Here is an 11,413-nt window from a genome sequence, read left to right as displayed (position 1 = left end):
TAAAATAAAGTCTGAGATGTGGACTTTTCAATGTGGACGGAATTGGTAGAAAATAGATTGAACCAAAAAAACACTATGTAGGGGAGAGTGGGGTAAGATGAGCCCATTTTTACTTATGTTGTCTTCTAGGGTAGTAAAGTAAAATGACAAGAACAACTTTGACTTCAGGATGTCTTCTGTCAAAATATGACTTCTACAAAAAAAGTGGTCTTGTGGCTTAACTTGCCCCATCTAAGGGGGACGTTGATCCACGTCTAGGGGTAGATTGAATCATCTTTTTTCAAGTTTAAAACCGAGCAAAAGAAGAAAATAAACTTCACTGATTCAAACAGGCTATCTAGTCATTGATAATTATTTAAGTTATCATTCATGTTTATTCTTTTATCCACCTATCACCGTAGTTCTATTGAAAGCTGCAGCCCTTCCTAAAGATGTTTCTTCAGGCATACGGCTGGAAAGATGGTGGCGTGCCTTAAAATGATTGAACCAATCTAGATCTAAATTAATATAATTAATTCTATTGAGATACTGTATTTAGCTACAAAAGACCAGGTAATCTTAGCTGAGCTACTGGATCCTGTTATCTCTTACAGACCCTACCTGCTACACCCTTCTCTATCCAGCCATTTGTACAATGTTTAAAACATAAAAACAAATCAGCTGTGTAAAGCTACATTGAAATACCATTTTATACTACAGAGACTTAACTGTACTTCAGTGCCACAAAACGGTCTAGCTTAGTCATTCATAATCATCTTTAGCTAAATGATTGACATGGTTTTATACCTTGCTAAATACCATTTGATACATATTTTCAGACCTGGATTCATTTGTTTTGACATAACAGTAATTATACCTGACATGTTGAAATGCTACTTTGACAAGCAGAACAGGGTTTATTATAAAATAACCTTACCTCGTGCTTCTCTCCATCACAGCCAGATATAAATGATGGGTGCTTCCAGAATTTATGGTCACATGACAACCAATGTGCACAGTTAGATAAAGAGGGTGGGTCAACTTACCCACTGGCTCATCTTACCCCTCTCTCCCCTACCCCAGGTGAGGGACAACAGCAGATGAATCATTCTAGAGTTGATATGAAACATGATCTCTATAACATCAGTTTCTGTGCTTATTTGTACACAAACAAACACATAAACTGCAGTTGTATTTAGCTTATGCGCAGAGAAGGTTCACTATTGAAGCCCCAAAAGCCATTTGCCATTGTGAAACTAGAAAGAATGAAAACCTTTTTTTCAGCAACTTGGCACTTTTGCAAGGATTTCCATTGAACAACAGCAGCATAGTTTGTATCCAGAGGAGATCAGTTAGTGTGTACTTTGAGAGAAACAGGCACATGTATAGTCCTGCAACTTCTCAGAGCAATGACTCATCGGAAAAGTGTTCAAAGCAAATCCTCAAGCATGAAAAAAAAGCTCTGCTCAGAGCGAGAGACACGTCGGTCAAAAAGTCATCGCTTGGAGAGCGAGGATGAGTCATTTCCAAGAGATTCAGTGGGATTTGTGGCTACAGATAAACACGGCAGCCAAGAAGAACTTCCACAAATGTGCTGGCTCAGAGAGGGGGGGGGGGGGCAGACGTGCAGACGTGGAGCAGCGGTGTTGTCAGCATGTGACCCAAAGCCAAATGCCTTTGATTACATCAATTACTGCGAGCCCCCCCGCTCAGGTTACCTCCATACAACACACACACACACACACACAAATTCAGATTGAACATAGTAAAAAACTGTAAATTATAGTGTACGTCCAAAATGTATGTTGTACTTATAGTGAAAACTAACCTTGGATGATGGGTTAGTAGACTAAAAGCTTTATGAATCCAAATTACAACATACAATAAGTACCCTGTATCAAGATTGATGCAAAACAAGTGACATTTTACCTTTTTAGACAGATTTAGCAATATAACCTCTTCTGGGGCCATTTGGGTGGATTTTCCTTATCTCTGGCCCCCCTTCTTCGATTTTGACATGTATCCTGACCGTTAGAGCCAATAGAATCGAAGGGGAATCGTCCCATAGACTCTCATGTTAAAATAAAAAGCTGGCTTCTCTGCACGTGAAATCTTGTTGCAGAGTGTAGGAATGCTCTGATTTCTGGAAACGGAAAAGCAGTTTTTATTGCTTATGGATTATCAGAAAATTTCAAAGGGGACACAGACACATTGGATTAACCTATTGATTAACTACACCATCGTTTTTATCGTGTTAATGCCAGTGAAGACCAGTTTTGACCAGACCTAAGACCAAGATAAACCATGTTAGCGTTTTGGGCTACCTAGTGCCACATGTTTTGATGTAGGGTTTTCTTATTTTCTCCGCGAATTTGTAATCTTTGAGTGTTGAGGTGGGTACCATTAGATTCTGTGTCTCCTTACGATCATACACGATGTGTTGATTGTGCAGCTAGGATAAGTAATAAGGGTGCTATAGGAGTGATTTTCGGTGCAGTAATAGGTTAGCATTTTTCGCTCGGGGCTAATTCAGAGGCTCACTGTTAGCATTTAGAGTTTTTTATTTATTTTTTTTAAATGAAAAAGATCAGTTAAAATGTTTTTCTTTCCGTTATATGGATATAAAACATTCATAGTTTATTAAATATGAAGGTTCCTTAGACGTTGTTTCCTGCAAATTACGCGATTTCGGGCCGGATACGGGTCCGTGGGGCTTTTAAGTATTTATTTTAGTTGGAATCAGAGATTTCATTACACACTGCAGCTCATATTTGACTAAAACTATTATTCTAATTCCAAAATGTTATGCATTATTCCAGTGTTTTGGTAACTTGACTTTGCAAACTTGAGTGGATTTTGAAATAAAGTTCTGAACAATGCTTGAGTGCACAGCATACTGTACATTGTAATAATGAACTGGGTTGGGTCAGAGAGAGGTTAACAGACAGAACATATTGGAATGCTGCAGACAAACTCAGGTGCAGGACCCCCCCCCCAGTGTGTGTTCTCTGATGAACTTCTGTCTGTCTGTCAGAGTGAAGGATCCTCCGGGTCACCCTGCCTCCGGCTCACTGCAGCGAGTATGCAGCTCTTTGCTTTGCTCAGAGATGAACAAGTAAAAGCCTGAACCTCCACACATGACAGGTCTTCACTGTGTGTATGAGTGTGTGTACGAGTGTGCGTGGCATGCATGTGTGTGGGCGTTGAGTTGGAGAGTTGCAAAGTTCAGATGGGCGGAAAGCCAGTTTCCTGGCTCACAAACAAGATCATCATAGTTTGGGTTTACAAACCAGAAGTACAACTACCCAGAGAGGGGGGGTTTACACTTTGAATCTGAGCTCGCAAAATGTAAATGCTTACTGAAAAGGTGCAGATTGTGTCATTACGTTCAAGCAAGTTTTCAACATGAGGTTTTCCAGTTTGTAAACTGAATATTGACAGCCAGTATCTGTGTTTGGACCACCCTGCACCAAATATCACAACGTTTTGTATCACAACCAACAAAATAATATATATTCATTCACTTGAGTTACGGAAGTGATATCTGTTGATTAGTCTCCCAAAGGAACGCTGTTTCTGGATGGACATGTTGCTGTGTATATATCTTTACACATCATTTGTTTTAATGCTGTGAGCTCCATAAACACAACTATATTATTCCTTCATTGTATTGGGCTAAAGGCAGACATCTTGCCGCGATAAAAACCTGGTTCTATATTTACAGAGCTAAGTGACAACATATTTAGTTTTTGTAATTGGGGGAAACTAACCCTTAAGGTCTTTAAACACTACTTTGCATTTTTAATTCTTGATTTTGAAACGTTACATTTGATTGAATTGATTTTGATTTATATTGCTTTGTTTTAATTTAATGTTGATAATTGTTGCCATTCAACATAGATATATTTATCTGTAATACTTTGCTTTGCTACCTGACACTATGTCTCTTTCTCCAAATCTTTCAATGTTTTGCTCTGTTTTATGTATAAACAGCATTTTCCAACTTGAAAAGTGTACTGAAAAAGACTTTAATGAAATGTATTATATCAACAGATTTCACATAACTGTATTAGGTTATTATTACGTTTACGTTTAAATAAAAAATATTACGTTCAACTTTTGCTTTCAGGTAAACTAATAGTTAAAGTCCGTTTTTTTCATTGTGATTAACATTTTTCTTTTGTTTTCTTTGCAGCCACATCATTCTAGCTAGCACATGCAATGTTTGAATGAAAATCACACATTTGGAATGAATACATAGTAATGGTATAATGTCTAGCAGTGTAATCCCAATCACTGCAGAGTAAACATAGCCCTGTCTGCCTCTCTGCAGTAAACAGCAGCTTACAGTCTGCAGATCAGGCTGTTTACATGGAAGTGGATCTGGATCTCACTAAGCCGCTTGTCCTGAAGTCTAAACAGGTGAAATCCTCAAAAAGACGGCCGATCATTGGGTGACAGTTCTCTGTCTGTCACCACTCAGTGTAAACAAACAGGTGTGTGTGTGTGTGTGTGTGTGTGTGAGAGAGAGAGAGATGACTCATCAGTTCTGGGCTCTGTGGCTCTGCGTGCCTCCGTCTGCTGAACATCCGCTCCCCTGAAGGCCCTCAGCACCGCAGGCATACTTCAGCAATTACCTCCTCCCACACACTGTCAGTCACATGGGTCGTAATAACAGGCTGTCGCACTGTCCCACTGCACGCGCACACACACACACACACACACACACACACACACACACACACACACACACACAACACCACACACACACACACACACACACACACACACACACACACACACACACACACACACACACACACACACACAGACACACACACACACACACACACACACACACACACACACACACACACACACACACACAGAATCTGATTAAAGGGGTTGCACACAGTGATGTTTTTTTATGAAACCCAATATAGAATTACGTATACCCACCCAAAAAGATAAACAATTATCATAACTGCAGTAGAAAGGTTGAACTGTTTTGGACTCAAACAAAACTACTTGGTTATGTTTATGTTCTATTTTTATTTTATTTGGAATTCTGGTGTAATGCCTTGTTTATGTGCAGCTCTAACCAAACAGTATCCCAATTTGGGATCAATAACCAATCCAATCTAAACCAACCCCAATGCAGACTTTGATTAGAAATGTAAGTTGGTGTATACAACTGAGAATTGTTGTATTGGGAAGTAATCTTTAGGGGGCCAGGTTGAAATGATTCTGTGGTAATCACCAACAGAGCAACCCAGTCTCACGGCATTTCGTGTTAGTCACGACATTTAATCTATTGATTCGTGTTCACCAACACGATTTCCCCCTTTTTTTCGTGTCACACAGAACGATTTTAAAAGCAATGTATTTCTATTGGCAAGGCAAGGCAAGTTTATTTATATAGCACCTTTCAACACAAGGCAATTCAAGGTGCTTTACAAAAAATGAAAGACATTCAGACAAAGGCATTTAAAAAAAAAGATAATAAAAGAAACATTAAAAGAAAAAATACATGAATAAAAAGTACATGAATACAAAGTTACAGTGCAGTTTAAGATATGAATAGTTCACACATAAGTTCCACTTTACTGATGAACACAACAGCTCAGTTTCAATTAAAAGCAGTGGCAAAAAGAAAAGTCTTCAGCCTGGATTTAAAAGTAGTCAGAGTTGCAGCGGACCTGCAGGTTTCTGGGAGTTTGTTCCAGATGTTTGGAGCATAATAACTGAACGCTGCTTCTCCATGTTTAGTTCTGACTCTGGGGACAGAAAGCTGACCAGTCCCTGAAGACCTGAGAGATCTGGATGGTTCATCATTTAGCAGGAGGTCAGAAATGTATTTTGGGCCTAAACCATTCAAAGCTTTATAAACCAGCAGCAGTATTTTGAAATCTATTCTATTGGTAGTATGTTTCGTGCCTGCAGCACGTCTTTTTGTCCGTTAGGGTCTTGGAAGACCGGAAGCTGTGGGGTTCATAAAAACATGTTCTTACTCAATATTATTGTTTTTATTTTAAATCGTATAATGTCTGACTTTTTTTGTCGTCTGTGAGGAAAATAAATGGGGCTCAGAGCCTCAGAATACTGAAATCTGTATTTTTTTAAATCTTTTTTTCCTTCTAATTTGTTATTCTTTTCAAAATAACACACTGTTATTTACTCACCAATAACACACAATTATCCTTGCTTTTATTTATTGGTTTAATTCCATAATCTCAGGCTTCTTTGGCATCTGTCAGGAACTGAATTTCAAAATAAAATAACCGGAAACAGACGTAGGACATTTCGAGCATCATTGCGATACACAGCCACTGAACTGATTACCCAAGATCCTTAGCTATGGTTTCAGCTCGCTGATTGGATTGTTTAGCCGCAATGCACGTTGGGATATGGTGTTAATGCAATATGAAATCCAAAAAACATTAAAACATTTTTATAATAATACTTTAATCCGAGTGTGCTTGCTTTTCTCTTTGAAAGTCATCACATAACGGCATTGTAATACACGGTTCGGCTGCATGAAATATTACATATCTGCCGTAGTTCTTTATTTATAGCATGCACGTGCACGGTTGTGGCATGGCCACCAAAACAGAAAGATATGGACACAAGATGTGTGCAAATGTATTTAGTTTCCTATCCATGTGAACATGATTTAAGTGGGGGGGGACCTAACCTCCTCTAGGGGGGTCTGGGGGCATGCTCCCCCGGGAAGATTTTTTGTTTTTAATATTGAAGTTAAAAGCATCAATCTGGTGAACTTTGAGAGCAACATGAAGGATATATGGATACATCTCTCAACACCCATATGAAACAGAACTGAAACAGATTTTCTTTTTCTTTATGAATATTTGACAAATCACTCCCCTTTCAAACTGTATTCTTGTTTATTAATAAAAAAAATGTTTTACTGTCATATAGTATTTTATACCTGTTTTTCATCTATTCTCTTATTTAATGATCATATAAAGGTGTGCCTTTACCTCACTGAGCTGAGGTTATCAGAGCCGCTGAGTCTTTCAGGAGAGAGCTCTCTAAAGCTCTCCCCCCCGCGGCCGCTTACAATGTAAATTCCAATGTTAATAAAAGCAGACAGAAGCTGTATACGTTTTTTTGGGAGTTTGATTTATTTTTAAATTAACACAAATACAAAATTAAAACCTATAATTGCACACTAAAACCGTTATTATATATATAAAAAAGAACTATTTCACATATGTTATGAACTCAGACACTCAGGATATAGGACCCAATTGCACGACCCGGGAGACAGGCAGGACCTGAGCAGCTTCTTGTGACAATGCAGAAAGGGACATCTCTGTATCCTGGCAGTCTGGCTGAGCCTCACACCTTTGTTCTGCCACCAAACACTGCTGGTGAGGCAAAGCTCCAGAAGAGATCCCAACCAGTGGCCATCTCACAGGTCCCCCCACCACCTCCATACTATGCTCTTCCCTTCAAGTAGCTTCCTCAAGTGCCTGGACTCTCACAGGTTGTGCCTGGAAGCTCTCAGATGATGCTTCTCAACATGCCATTGCCATCAGCTACTCAGGCGCTAACATCCGGTCCGAGTAACGTGCCGTACACCACACAGCAGTACAGGAAAAGACAAGAGGAGAGGGAGCAACCTGGATCAGGCAAAAGAAAGTATGTCAAAAAGACAGACTCCATAATTTGCAAAAACTGCAACAAAGACAGGAAGCCACCAGCCCACTAATGGCGCATTTCCACCGCAGGCCTCGCTCGACTTAGTACGGTTTGGTTAGGCCTTGTTAGGCCCGGCTCACTTTAATGTTGCGCTTCCATTACAGTGTAGGAGCTGGGGCAGTAACTATAGTAACGCAGTGTAGGTGGAGTAGTGACGTCATCTTCAATGAGAGCCCCAGAAAAACAACACAGCCGTTAGCTCTTAGCACTCAGAGCTCACAGCTCCTCATATCTGTTCAGAAACTAGACACAAGTTAAACAAGTACAAACCACAGACTGTCTGTGTCATGGCGAATACAGTCGCTGGTTTATTTATGTCTGTAGGCCGTTGTTGTGAGTGTGGACGGTCGGAGCATACACTGCGTTATCTTAGCCGATCTCCATTTAGACAACAAATCAAGTTTTATCTATATAGCACATTTCTAAATTATTTTTGGTCGAGCCAAAGTGCTGTACATATAATAAAAATAGCCTACAGTAGAGACACTTTACAGCAAATACAACAGCACAGATTGTTCAGAATATCAGTATGAGAAAAACGACACCCTCTGTCATTAGACCCTCACATCGTACAAGGAAACACTTCCTGAGAAAACCCACAGTTTAAGGGGAAACATGGGAGAAACCTCAGGGAGAGCAACAGAGGAGGGATCCCTCTCCCAGGACGGACAGACGTGCAATAGATGCCGTGTGTACATCCAAGAGATAATACATTTTACAGCATATAGAACGAATGTTAGGAAATGCATGTGTCTGTAATAAGAAGATGCATCACGCATTTTAAAAGGTTTTTCGCCTGCCGTCTGTCTGCAGACTTGTCAAAGCATTAATTCATGGTTTTTACTAACCGGTATCAGTATGTTGTTACTTCGGCATCATTTTGAAACGTGTATTACAATTAAATCAGGGTCAAATATGTTCATCTTGTTGTAGTTGTAGCCCCCTTGCCAGTGATTCTCTCTCTAGTTTAGCATACTCAATCGAATCGAGTGGCCCATGGTGGTGGTGGGGTTATGGTATGGGCAGGCGTATGTTATGGACGACGAACACAGGCCACTCGATTCACAACATTACCCTAACCCTACCCCTCACACCAGATACTGCCTGGTTTTCGGACCCCCCCAATAAAGCAAAACTGCACGTTTCAGAGTGGCCTTTTATTGTGGCCAGCCTAAGGCACACCTGTGCAATAATCATGCTGTCTAATCAGCATCTTGATATGCCACACCTGTGAGGTGGGATGGATTATCTCGGCAAAGGATTTTTTTCAGATTTGTGAACAATATTTGAGAGAAATGGTTATTTTGTGTATATGGAAAATGTTTTAGATCTTTGAGTTCATCTCATGAAAAATGGGAGCAAAAACAAAAGTGTTGCATTTATATTTTTGTTCAGTGTATGTCAATAAGTCTTTGAAAATCTTGAAATCTTGAAAGGGATGTGCAAAATAGCAATTATATACAGTCTTTAATGAACTATTAGTAGAGAATAACGAGTAATGAATATACTTTATAACTCGTTTCCATTCATGTCAATTGCAGATACATGTTTAGTCTTCTCAAGCACCAACTATCAAATATCTCTCCTGATTGTTGGCACTTGACAATCACCTTCCCTGAATTGTACTCAGGTGTAACTAAAGTCTGATTTAAGGGTTGTTTATATTTCACATCATTAATCAGAATCTGCAAAGTAACTCAAATAAATGCAGTGGAGTAAAAATACCAGGTTAACCTCTGAATTGTAGTGGAGTAGAATTACAAAGTAACAATGAGCTGTCATGTGGGTATATATTAATGCTGCGCATTATGGACACAAGCGATTTTCACCCATTTATTAATGATATGTTTTACATTTGATAACACCAATGTGTTTAATACTGGCAACTTCTAATTGTGGGAAAAACGAAAACGTTCCCAGTAGAGACGTCCCATAGAACATTTTGTGAAACACAATAGCCAGCATGTGTAGTTCTGGGGGGGGGGTCTGGTCTCGTTTGAGTCCAGTTTTGGATAGTCTGCTGTGGGTTCGTTCGATTTCAAAGTGCTGTTTGACGCTCGACGTAACCTTGGCGCACTGCCACTCCAACATCCAATCCCAGAGCTTTCCCGGGGAAACACTCACAAGAAACACCGGCTGTTGTTATGCCTGCTGTGACGTTAAGTTGCCTCTTGTAATGATGCCTTTACAGGCTTAAAAGTTGTATTTATCATCTGAATTTGGCGAAACAAGTTTAATATTCTAAAAACCAAGACTTTGTTTATTTGAAATCAGATGAAAACAAACTGTCACGGACCCTGCCGTGTTATCTATGATTATTATACGCTTTTCATTCATAATTACAGCGGGAAGGGGAGCGCCGCTGAGGAACAACAGAGTGCGGGTTGACAGGTGTCTGTGTTGACATTCCCCTTATTGTGCGTCAGCAGAGACAGGCTACAAGTGTCTTAGGTTCAAGTTAGACAACTAATGTCTGGGTTAGTGTTCATGACTTCATGTTTATGTCATCTTAATGGTTAATCTTAATGCACACATATTTCCCGTGCTTTCCAATAGTTTAAAATAGTTTTATTCCACTGTTAAATAACCTACAAATACAAACATGCCACTTGTACAAATTAAATAACATTTCTGTGAACTGATATTTGTTTAGTGAGCTTATTAGATTGTAAAATGTAAATAAAGATGTCAGACTTAATTTGTTAATAATTACATACAATACATGGAATTTGTGTGTGTGTGTTCCAAGTGAATCTGCGCCCCCCTGGTGGCCAGTACATACATTATGTGGCCCCCACCCCCATCCAAGTTGCCCATCCCTGGTCTATCCCTTGACCTCTGTGTGTAACGTCACGGGGTTAAGGGATAGTGGATAGGAGAATTCAAAAGGACTTAGGAGAAGAGACTGCAGTACTTTAGAGCAGTGCTTCTCAAACTTTTTTCGGTAATGTATCCCCTTTGAAACATTTTCTCAGCCAAGTACCCGCTGACTGACCCAGATCATTACAATATAGTGATGTTCCATCAGTGTGTGATTTATTAACTCCTTCATGCATGAATTACAACAAACTAAGGATATTTTTCATCTTTATGCATGAGACATTTTTTTAAAACAGATTTTTAAGTAATAATATATGTTTAACAAACCAATGAACTAAATGATATATTATGCAAAAACTATAAAATACAATACACAAATACTAAAAATCCCATTAAATTAGCAGTTTCTAATGTAGTGAACACAATGCATGAAAGGGTTAAAAAACACACCGTTGTAACTGAAAAAATGTGCAATTATAAACAAACTATGTAATAACACTGCAATGACACTATTTAGGAGTAACAGGTCCTCAGCGATCGTGTACAGCTTTTGGCTTTAGCGATGGGCAGTGACACCGCATACGATGCCTCCAGTGCTTTGGCATCATCTCTTGCGAGGATCTATACTCGGCAAGTTTTCTCTTGAAAAACTCCGGTGGCTTACCAACATGACACAGGTGTTTGGTGTAGAGATGTCTCTGGAGGTGCGCTGGTTTCATTGAGCTGTTGGCTAGTTTCTCCCCACATAAAAAACACAATGCCTGCCTGGGGCGGGTTGCCGATTGTTGACGTGAATCCCATCAAAGCATACGCCTCCTGATATTGACGGCATTTTGTTGACTCAATTTTGGCTTTCTTTTTTTCTCCGTTGTCCACGTTCCCTGCTGTA

This window comes from Gymnodraco acuticeps, unplaced genomic scaffold, assembly GCF_902827175.1.
Source record: "Gymnodraco acuticeps unplaced genomic scaffold, fGymAcu1.1, whole genome shotgun sequence".
Lineage (NCBI taxonomy): Eukaryota > Metazoa > Chordata > Actinopteri > Perciformes > Bathydraconidae > Gymnodraco > Gymnodraco acuticeps.
The sequence above is the reverse complement of the archived record's forward strand: the minus strand, read 5'-3'. Positions refer to the sequence as shown.